General features: G+C 34.0%; 1 long non-coding RNA gene across 1 annotated transcript; it reads right to left on the minus strand.

Moving 5' to 3' along the window:
- Positions 1-164: 164 nt before the first annotated feature.
- On the minus strand, positions 165-10,462 carry LOC129266787 (uncharacterized). Its single transcript, XR_010292934.1, has 3 exons — positions 10,303-10,462; positions 7,737-8,003; positions 165-6,965 (listed from the first exon to the last, which is right to left on the minus strand). It is a non-coding gene; the product is annotated as an uncharacterized LOC129266787 (long non-coding RNA).
- Between the last annotated feature and the right edge of the window lie 605 nt (positions 10,463-11,067).

The following is an 11,067-nucleotide window of genomic DNA, read 5'->3' on the forward strand; positions in this document are numbered from 1 at the left end:
AGCCACATTGGTGATGGTATAATAAGAAATTACATTTAAAATTGTAGGTCAGTCAGACAGATAATATGACAGAGGTCATATTCCACACTATACATCGCCACTTATTGTATCAATCAGTGAGTGATCACACAATGACCTAAAAAGGGACAAAATGCAAATCAGTGTTAAGAACAACGCAATGAAAACTTTTAATAAAAATAAAGTCAAACACATCTAATACAGTACTACATGTACAGCTCTGGAAACATTACCCAAGTTAGCTGACAAAAGAGGCAAGTCTTTATACATGGCAGGTTTGAATACATATCTATAAAAGAACCCACATAAATTTTAATACATTCTTTATAAATTTTGTACTTTTCACACAAACAGTTAGCACAGATATGGCAAGCTAAACTAAGTAAGGAATGTATACGGTCCTTTTCACGGTCAAGGGTGTAACTTTCAAAATTCACGATCAAAATTTCAAAATGGACTGTCATAAACATTTCTACTAAAAACAGGTCAATAAATATCTTAATTCTTCATTTCTGTCTGTTCTGGAGCTTAATCTACTTGAGAAACCTGAAAAAAATTATGTGCAACTGTGAAAAATGAAAAAAAAAATGAATAAAATCAGTCTTTTGATTTTATTACCAAATTGACAAATTTTTTCAAGGAAAATATTTTCATTTGCCATTTTTTATTCACAAATTAAATGTTCTTTGAGGTTTTTAAAAGTTTTGGAATCAAACTTTAATAGTTTTGTAAAAATTTCTATGAGTTTATCACAAATTTGGATTTTGACAACAAAGTGTTTAAAATTACATGTCTTCCAAGAGGAAGAGGAAAGCAAAACTTATTGTACATTAACTTCTCCATGAATGTTTATTACTAACACAAATCCCATGGAAATCAGATACCAAGTAAGAAAGTTGGAAATTTCTCACAAGTGTGTTTCGGAGGCTTCAGTTAACAAAAGTATGTGTTTCGGAGACTTCAGTCATGTTAGCACTATAAAAGTCCCTTATTAAAGTTGATTACTTTTACAACTCTCCCTTTTTCATATGGCATATCAGTTATAAGACTGAATGCAAACAAAATCAAACAAACTAATGTCTTGTGAATGGGAAAATGTAATTCACGAATGTTAACTTACACAAAGACCAATGCCTTGTTGCTAAAGATAGGTAAACATTCAGCTTTAAAGGGAATATAGTAATAGAAATACATCTAACTACAGAAAAGAATATTTATGATGCATAAACAAAGTGATGAAATGCCGAAACTTGTGTTTCAGTGGCTTTGCTAGGGTTCACAGAGTGTTTCGGAGACTTCAAACATGTTAACATATTGCATTTTCCATCATTTAGCTAACAGATTATTTAAATTTTAACACTTGTTTATTGTTATGTTAAATCCAATTATTAAAAAAAATCCCAAATTATCATGCAGAAAGTTGGTTGGCAATTAATTTGTTATATGCCTTTAGTGTTTAGGAACATAGCCATGAGCAATCATGTACGTGCAATTATTGATACTGCACTTTCTGATTTACTTAATAGCACTTTACTTTGCATTATACAACAACAAGCTGTTTAAAAAAAGTACATACAATACATGTAAGTTATATGTACATGATTATAATTCAAAACAATTGTTGGTATTGGAATCACTTGTAGTGAATGGTGTTAGGGCAATTCTATTTATGGCAAAAGTACTAACTATCCACCTATACCTACCTAGAGCTCAAGCTCATAAAATTAATCAAATTATAGTTGAAAAAAAATTGTTAATCATAGGACATTATTGTCAACACAGTCTTCTCAAGGATTTAGTTAGTTATTTTCTCAATATCTAAGTTTTAAATCATGCTTTGCTTTCATCTTGATCTTTTGTCATCTTTGGCACTTGGTTTTCTTCCCACCTTTTTTCTTAATGAAGACATACTGTACATCGTAAGCTGTACATAAAGTATTTATAAACAAATCATATCAAATCACATTCTAAATTGCATCTAAATATACCTTTCAAAACTTAATATTTTTGTAGAGACAACCTGGAAATCTAAGTATGAGACAAAATTGTGATCAGCTTTTGTATAAATTCAACTGAAATGAAAATCCTTCAAGGCAAACAGATTGCAATACATCTGTCACAGAAAGTAATTTAAGAAAGTTTCCTTTAAGCCAAAAACTTATAATGGTATATGGAAAAGAGAATGAAGCCTCTGAATCATACGAGAATTTACATGTACATGTCTCAGATGCCTTGATATTTGAGAAAATGCAAAGATTAATTTTAAATATTTGTATATTAAAGTCTTCCTAAATTGTTCCTAAATATTACATTGTATATTTGTGCGCATGTGTGTAAGTATGCATGTATCTAAACAATAAAAAAACCTGAATTTGATAGAGGGTAACACATGTTTACAACTGTAAAATTGAATCACAAATACAAGTTCTTTTGTATATCATTAAAAATATGAAAATCTGATGAAGACATGCTCATTCCTGTAATTTTAGAGATCAAAACCAAACGTGCTGTTGAAAAAATGCCAAATTTTTCTTATCCAGGACATTGGAATAACACAAAATACCGGCGGTGTTAACTCTTCTTTGAAGCTTCCGAAACAAGTATTAACATAAGTTTAGGATGCCTGTTAATTTGGGAAAATGCAGAGCTTTATTTTGAGCCACTGTATATTACAATATCAACGTTACATGGTTTATATGTGTGAACTTTCTTTCTTTTAGTTAATGTGTAATTTTTATATATTCTGAGTTAGAAATAGGGAAATGCATGTTTTATGAGTGGAAAATACCATCTCAAATACTTAGCTCAGGTATAACTTAAAAAATATGATTAATTCATAAAATGAAATGTTTCTGTTCTTTAGTAGATCAAAACCAACCAAAATAAATTCAATATGTGAACACTCTCTTATCTATGAATTCAGAATAACAAAAAAACATGTGTTAACTGATGTTTGAAGCCTCCAAAACAGAATTTTCATGTTATCAGCAAGTTCTGAAAAAAATTGAATTGATATACATACAATTTCTACCTGAGGCCAGTCTATACAACATAACATATGATTACAATACAGATTTAACCTGGGAATTTTTGATTGAAGGAACAAAAAAAATCAAAACAAGTGATTTGACTGTTTCGGAGGCTTCAAGTGTTTCGGAGGCTTCAACTGTTAACGGAAAGTTTGTATCATCTCTTATTTTCAAACAGCAAGGAATATCTCTGCTATTTATTGACAGGTGAACTAGGTGTCCAGATACTACAATGTGATGTATTGATTGGTCAAGTTCCTTCGTTCATATTTATATGAGCGGTCTGTAAAGTTTGTTTCGGAGGCTTCAAAACAGTTAACGGAAAATTTACCTTCATCAGTTAGGCTTTGAAAAAATTGTAAAAAGAAGTGTGATCAAAGATATTTTGTTATTATTTGGAAGTTTCTACTTCAAATGTTGCATAAAGGTCCTAGGGAGCAGAATTTTTTTTTTTTTTAAACCACTGCTCGGAATACAAAGTTTGTTAGCTAATGTTAACGGAAAATGAAGCCTCTGAAACAACAAATTAGACCACCCTGTTCTCAAAAATAAAGAAGCAGTCACACTAAAAACCTATCTGGTATTTTTCATTGAACATCTGACTTCACATTCTGCATGCCAAAAGTAATCCTCAACATTCCAGAAATAATACAGGGCATTACAAAAAAGTCTATGTATTTTATGTACACAAAAAAGGTGCAACTTTGGGTACTTATGTGCCTGCCAAAATTGAACGAAGTAATGAGTGAAGATGTCTATGCTACCCGAGGTAGCACTCATTGAGGTCACTCATATGCCAAAGCATCTTCAAATTATGTGGCTTTATGAGAATGCTACAGATAAAAACATTGAAATTTCAGAGTTACACCATATATTGTGAAAATGACCATACATGTACTCCTGAAAACTGTTTTATTACTGCTGATTTCATATAACTGATTTGGCCAAGAAGACATGTTAGAAAGACTTTATACAAAAAACAAAAGAAAATAACTAGATGGATTCTCGACTGCACACAGTCGAAATTTATGCCTCCGCCATTGCCACTAGATCAGAAATATGTTGCACAGGTAATTTCCCATAAATCTTCAAATTTGTTCTATTCTTTTTATATTAAATAATTTATGCCTTATCCCAACATAAATAAACACTGAATGTTCAGTGCATGTTTGAGCTGCTAAGAAAATTTTTTACAGGCTCGGGTAGGAATCGAACCCACGACCTTCTGGTTATCAGACAGGCGTCATACCACTTGACCACCGAGAAGCCCGATGGCTGGTAGCTGGTTTGATTCACATAATAGCAGCAGGTACAGTACTGTGTTGATATATCACATAATAGCAGCCAATAGCCATCGGGCTTAATTCCTGGTGGTCTAGTTGTATGACGCCTGTCTAGTAACCAGGAGATCGTGAGTTCGATTCCTACCATAGCTGGCCTGAACATTTGGTGTTCACTTATGTTTGGATAAGGCAAAAATTATTCAATAAAATTAAATCTACCCAACGGAAAACCTTGATTGATATTTTCTATTATCATATTGATCACTCTCATATATGCATCCAAGAACCATTAATATTGAATCTACAAGCAATTGTGACAAGAGACATGAACTCTTAGACCTTTGAACTTCTCAAGTCAATGTCATAATGTACGCATTGTCCATATTTGAAATTGATCTATCGAAGTCTTTGGTTTATCACAAGAACAATTTCATGCATACACTGACCTACAATCAAACTTGATATATGAAAATAATTTTTAGTATTCATAAAACACAAGAAAATTACTAAATGGATAAAAAAGTTGTAAGTATATGACCTTTGAACTTGGCCCTGCAACCCCCCCCTATATCAAGCATATATGTACCAAGTTTGGAGTTACTTCCTCTAACATTCCTTTAGTTACACAAGAACAAGATATTTTAAGGCATACTGACCTCTGTGACCTTTGACCATGTGACCCCAAAATCCAATCAGATCATTCTCCCTCTATTATGTATATAAAGAATGTACCAAGTTTGAAGTTATTAGCTCCAATGGTTAAGTTATCACAAGAACAGGACATTTTAAGGTATATAACGACCTCTGTGACCTTTCACCTGTGACCATAAAATCAAAACAAAGTATTATCCCCCCAGGATATACCCTCATACCAAGTTTGATGTAAAACCACTCCACGGTTCTTGAGATTTCGACAAAACAAAACGGGACGGACGTACGGACGACCCGAAAACGTAATGCCTCCGGCCACTTCGTTGGCGGAGGCATAAAAAATCATAAATATTCTAAATAAATTAAGAGTTAGCACAGATATGTCAAGCTTAATTAAGTATGGAATGCAGAATGATGTCATATACTCCTGAAAACTGTTTTTTTTTTGCTGTTGATCTTATAAGATTTGGTTTGACTGAGAAGACAAGGTAGAAAGACTATATGTATATACAAAAAAAAATCCCTGAATAAACTAAATAAATTAATGTACTTTTCACACACAGAGGTAGCACAGATATGGCAAGATTAAAGGACAAGTCCACCCCCCAAAAAAAAAAAAAAAAAAAAAAAACTTGATTTGAATAAAAAGAGAAAAATTCAACAAGCATAACACTGAAAATTTCATCAAAATCGGATGTAAAATAAGAAAGTTATGACATTTTAAAGTTTTGCTTCATTTCACAAAACGCTTATATGCACACCTCAGTCGGTATGCAAATGAGGGAACTGATGATATCACTCACCCACTATTTCTTTTGTATTTTATTATATGAAGTATGAAATATTTTGATTTTCTCGTCATTGTCATGTGAAATGAAGTTTCATTCGTCCCTGAACACGTGGAATTCAATTATTTTAACATTTTGTGCTTCAGGCAAGGAGGTCCTAATCATCAAATTCGTAAAAATTGAAATATTGTATAATTCAAACAATAAAAAACAAAAGAAATAGTGAGTGACATCATTGGCTCACCTAGTTGTGCATATCACTGTTTTGTTGAAAATAAGCGAAACTTTAAAATTTCATGCTAGTTTGATTTTTCTCTATTTATTCAAATCAGTATTTTCCTGGGGTGGACTAGACCTTTAATTTGAAGATTAGAGACATTGAGTCAAATTTTCAAAAACAGTCAATGAAACATACACTACTCAATGCATCCTCTTCCCAGTGATACATGCTAGCAGGTTTTACATCCATATTTCATACTGTTAAGGTGACATTGCATTAACAAAGATATTACCTGAATTTCACAAATTTACTTTCGAGCTACATATTCCAAAATATATCCAGATCATCTCCTATAGTGGTACATGTTAGCACCAAGTTTCACATTTATATTTCAAATTGTTAAGGTGACAATGTGTTTAAACAAATAAATTTCACAAATTGACCTTTGACCTACATATTCCAAAATCCATTCAAATCGTCTTCCTAATGATGGTACATGTTAAACACCAAGTTTTTACATCCATACCTCAAGCTGTTTAGGTGATATTGCTTTGACAAGAAAATAACCTGAATTTTACATACAAGGACCACATATGAAGTTCACACCTTACGCAGTCTTGAATAAATTAAGTTTATGAGCAAGTTTGGATAATCCATGTGGAGTTAGAAGTTTCCAATACATTCTGTAAATCACTGTAATAGGGAAACATTGAGTAAGCAACTCTATCAACGTCCGTCAGCATTCAATCAATCTCGGGATATTCAGTATATTTCCAAATCTGGTGAGAAAACTCTGCATAGATTACCTGATCCTCATCAAAGAGCCAAGGATACTTCAGTCGGTCATCAGTGATCCTTGGCCGAGGGACAGAATTTATGATCCATGCCCTTCTGTCTGCCAGTGTCTTCTGCATGCAGAACTCAACTCTCTTGAAGTCTGGCTGCCTTTTTTTCAGTGCTCATCCACTCTATGTGCCTTGCAACGGTGTCAGATTTGGAAAGAATAAAAAATTATACTTAAAAAAAGAAAAAACAAAGAATAAAAAATTATACTTAAAAAAGAAAAAACAAATAGATTTAGAATCCTCATTCATTTAGTTTCTGTCAAATCACTTTTCATCCGAGTCCTTAATAGATATTTACAGCAAATTTTACTATAATAGCAAGTTTTATGCAACGACACGCCAGTCTTGTTGCCAAAGACAAGAACAGAAAAGCTCCACTTGGTCACACTTTCCGACTATCTGTCACAAACACACTGTACCAGTTAACATTTGGTGAAAGACCATAGCAGAACCATATACATGCGAATTAGACTAAAAAATTAACTTTAGGTAAAATCTAACAGAGAAATGCATTACAAAATGTCACAACAATGTAGCCACTGTAAGATTCCTGCATCAATATTGATACTCAAACATTAGTAAGTTATAATGCAAGAAATATTCTCATATTTTATGCATTTACTCACATTTACTTAATTCATCAACTCTTAAGGTGCCCCATACACGTTTAAAGCGTTTTTACTGGCCAAGTTCTAATCCTCTTTAATAATCCTTCTGGTTGAGTCTCATATATAACTATGTCATGTGAAAAAGATAAATGCCTTTAAGTTTGGCCATTATCAAGTAATATATTTATCTAGAAGGATGAATCAATTGCCAAAGAAATTAAATGGCATGCACTTGGGCAAGACTATGGCACATTGAGAGTTAATTGGGGTTTTTGTTTGGTACCAGATACTTACTCTCCACCATTCACCAGTTGCTGTGCACCGAGGACCACAGGTAGTTTGTAATTTTTACTCTCAATGGCCCTGTCACAAGTTCGTCCTCTTCCATGTCTGCAAAATCGTAGAATTTGTCTTGCCATGTCTGCAGGAAAAATATCTTCTTCTTTCACTCCAAATGTTGTGAACACCACCCTAAGCAGCTCCTGTTTTGAGGTCTCCTCTGACTTGTTGGTTACCAACACCCTTCTTTGATTTTGGCCATATATCAATAAAAATTTGTACCTGGAATGAAAAGTAATTGATTTTCTTACTAAACCTGAATTTTGAATAAATAATGTATGCAAAGAGCTTTCAGGATAAATGTGTGTAATCAAAAGATATTGCATGTACATGGACACAAATATTCAGTTTTTGCCTCGATGCAAGAGGCAAACAAGACATATTCCAATGTTTGTCTGGGTTTGGTGATACATATTCCATTCATTTATCTTTTTTTCTAGTATTAGTTTCCTGTCTTCGAATATTAGTAAAATTGAAGGGATGGTCCAGGCTGGAAATATTTATATCTCAATAAATAGAAGAAAATTTACAGAGCAAAATGCTAAAATTTTTATCAAAATCGAATAACAAATAAAGTTTTCGAATTTCAAATGATATTATTCCGGTGAAACAGATCTAGGCATGTCTTTATGAATATTCATTAGGTTGGCTGGTGATGTCATATCCCCACTTGTTCTTTTGTGTTTTATTATGTGAAATTTGGTTTAATAAAAAAAATTGCTACCAAGAACTAAAACAATTGGATTGACAACTGATTAAGTGGACTAGTTATTTATTGCCTCAACTTATTTCATCATAATGGAGACACATCATTTACACATGTATGAAAAAATGAAACATTTACGATGTCATGTAAGGACATAAGAAAAAAATTGAGATGTGACATCATCAGCCCACCTATTGAATATTCATGATGATGTGCATATTCCAAAAAATATTGATAAACTTTGAAAATCAATAACTTTGTTATTTGATATCCAAGTTTGATGAAATTTTCAGCATTTTACTCTGTGAATTTTACTCCATTTATATACTTTTAGATATAAATATTTTCAGCCTGGACCATCCCTTTAACTTCCCGCTACCAGGAAAGAAAATTGTATTGTAGTCTATTAAAAATTTTGATTCGAAATTAAGATACAGTACTATTACGACACAACGGTCCAGCGATGGTATTTCCATTTTTCATCACATGAAATTTCATTCATTTCATAATAACCAACCATACTTAAAATTCATACAAATTTCAGACAATTCCACTATTAGTGACACATATGGAACAACACTTCCTAAATTAATAACTTAACCCATTTGTGACGAAATTCCACATTACGTGGTTTGGCCTCGGATTTTTCATGAATAGTTGTAGGGCCTATATATGAAAATACCAAGGAGACTCGAAAGTAAACACTAGAACTATTGGCATTACTTTTCTTTTGGTAACAATCATCGCCGCTATGGCTAGGGAAATGCGCATATCTTTCAGTTGTGTACAACTGTGTAGATCTACTATCGTAATGTGCATGCATGCTGTAGAAATCGTCGAAACAAGGAGCCAGCCACGTTCCCACAACCAGTACACTCTGAACTTACCAAAAAAAAAAAACAGATTTTCACATGGAAAAACATATACAGACATATGAATTGTACTCCCGCTTAAAAATAAAGGATTTATTAAAACATACTACTTTGCAGCTAGCTGATCCATTGATCAAGTATTACTAATTAAAATGAGGACTAATTAACCCGCAGTAGCAGAGTCTATAGCCTAGGCCTAGAGACTAGACCCATAAAAAAAAAAAGAATACAGATCAGTGGACTGAATGCTGTTGCCGTTCAAAAGTATAACATTAATTAGGACCACCGACACCGTACTCTAACCGTTAACGTAAACTTTAAAAAGTTAAAGTATAGATCTAGCCTAGATCTAGACCCTAGTCGATAGTCTAACGTTAATTAAGCCAGTAGGAGATCTAGTACAAATTTTTTCTTCATACTCGATGGCAGCCAACAAGTTTTTTTTTCAGGTAGGCCAAGCGCTAGCCTAAGTTAGGCCTAGGCTAGGGCCGGGACTAGGCTACGAGTACGACGTGTTCCACCATAATAATAAATCTAGTCCAAAGGCAAAGTCCAAGGCAAGCTCAAGCTAGCCTATAATATATAGGCCTAGCCATAAATAACTTTTAGGCCCTACAATGTAGCCAGCCCCAATGCCTGGCTTCAACTTCAAGTTGAAGTCAGAATACATTTCTAGACCCATGCAACACTCCTAATCAAAATAAATGCAGCAACATTACAGACTAAGGCAAACTCTTGAAATAATCCACTGCACTGACACTTTGACAGTGACACTGCCTGCTGCAGAGTGCAGTACCGTACGGTATACTACTCGGGCTTGGTACGGTACGCGCACAATCCGCCGAGTGTTCAATTTCCGAGTCATGCAAGGCCAAGGAGGTGCCAGGAGTGGACTAATTCACGAGAATGCCCAACAGATTACTGATTAGATAAGCTTACTTACCGTTAACTATCTCCTGACAGTTCCATAATTTGTCTGTTCTCCTATAGTTTCAGTTAAAAAATTAGTTGAATGCAGTTAATTGCCTGAATTTCATGAACTTGAAGCTTAGCTAGCCCTTGGCCTTCGAAGCATTAAGCTGATTGTATCTGCACGGCGTACGTGTGTGTGTGCATTTGTCTATGGTGTGTATATAGCATACATGTGCGGGTTGTGCGTTACACATGTGGTACTAGTACATCGACGTGACGCGCATAAAAAAAAAGGCGCGAAAATGAGCGGGAGGGGTGGGGGGGGGGGGGCAGGCGGGGAATGCGCGAAATTCGTGTTGAACACAATTATAAAGTAGACAGGTTCAAAATGACAAATAATATATATGTACGTATAGACAGACAATGTTTAGTGACTGGGCAGACATATTTTGAAATTATACAAAAAGATAATATAGTCCTATTAACAAAAAAAAAAAACACGTACAGCGGCCACCCCCGGCCCGACTATCTTCAAGATCAACAACAACGGCCCTGCTTAGTTAGTAATTCAGGTCGCAGGCCTTTATAATTTTAGTCATGCCTTTGGATGGCCGAAAGTTAGTCGTACAACATTATGAGGTGCACGTATGCCTCATTTAGTCACTGAAACCACAAATGGTGTTAGTCAAGCCTGTCTTTTTACGAAATACGAGTAATGAAAAACCTTCGTTAGTCCACAGCTGAGTTAGTCGTGACAAGCTTTATAGGCCCAGACTAACAAAGTTAGTACCTTGGT

Source organism: Lytechinus pictus, chromosome 3 (genome assembly GCF_037042905.1).
Source record: "Lytechinus pictus isolate F3 Inbred chromosome 3, Lp3.0, whole genome shotgun sequence".
NCBI classification, from domain to species: domain Eukaryota; kingdom Metazoa; phylum Echinodermata; class Echinoidea; order Temnopleuroida; family Toxopneustidae; genus Lytechinus; species Lytechinus pictus.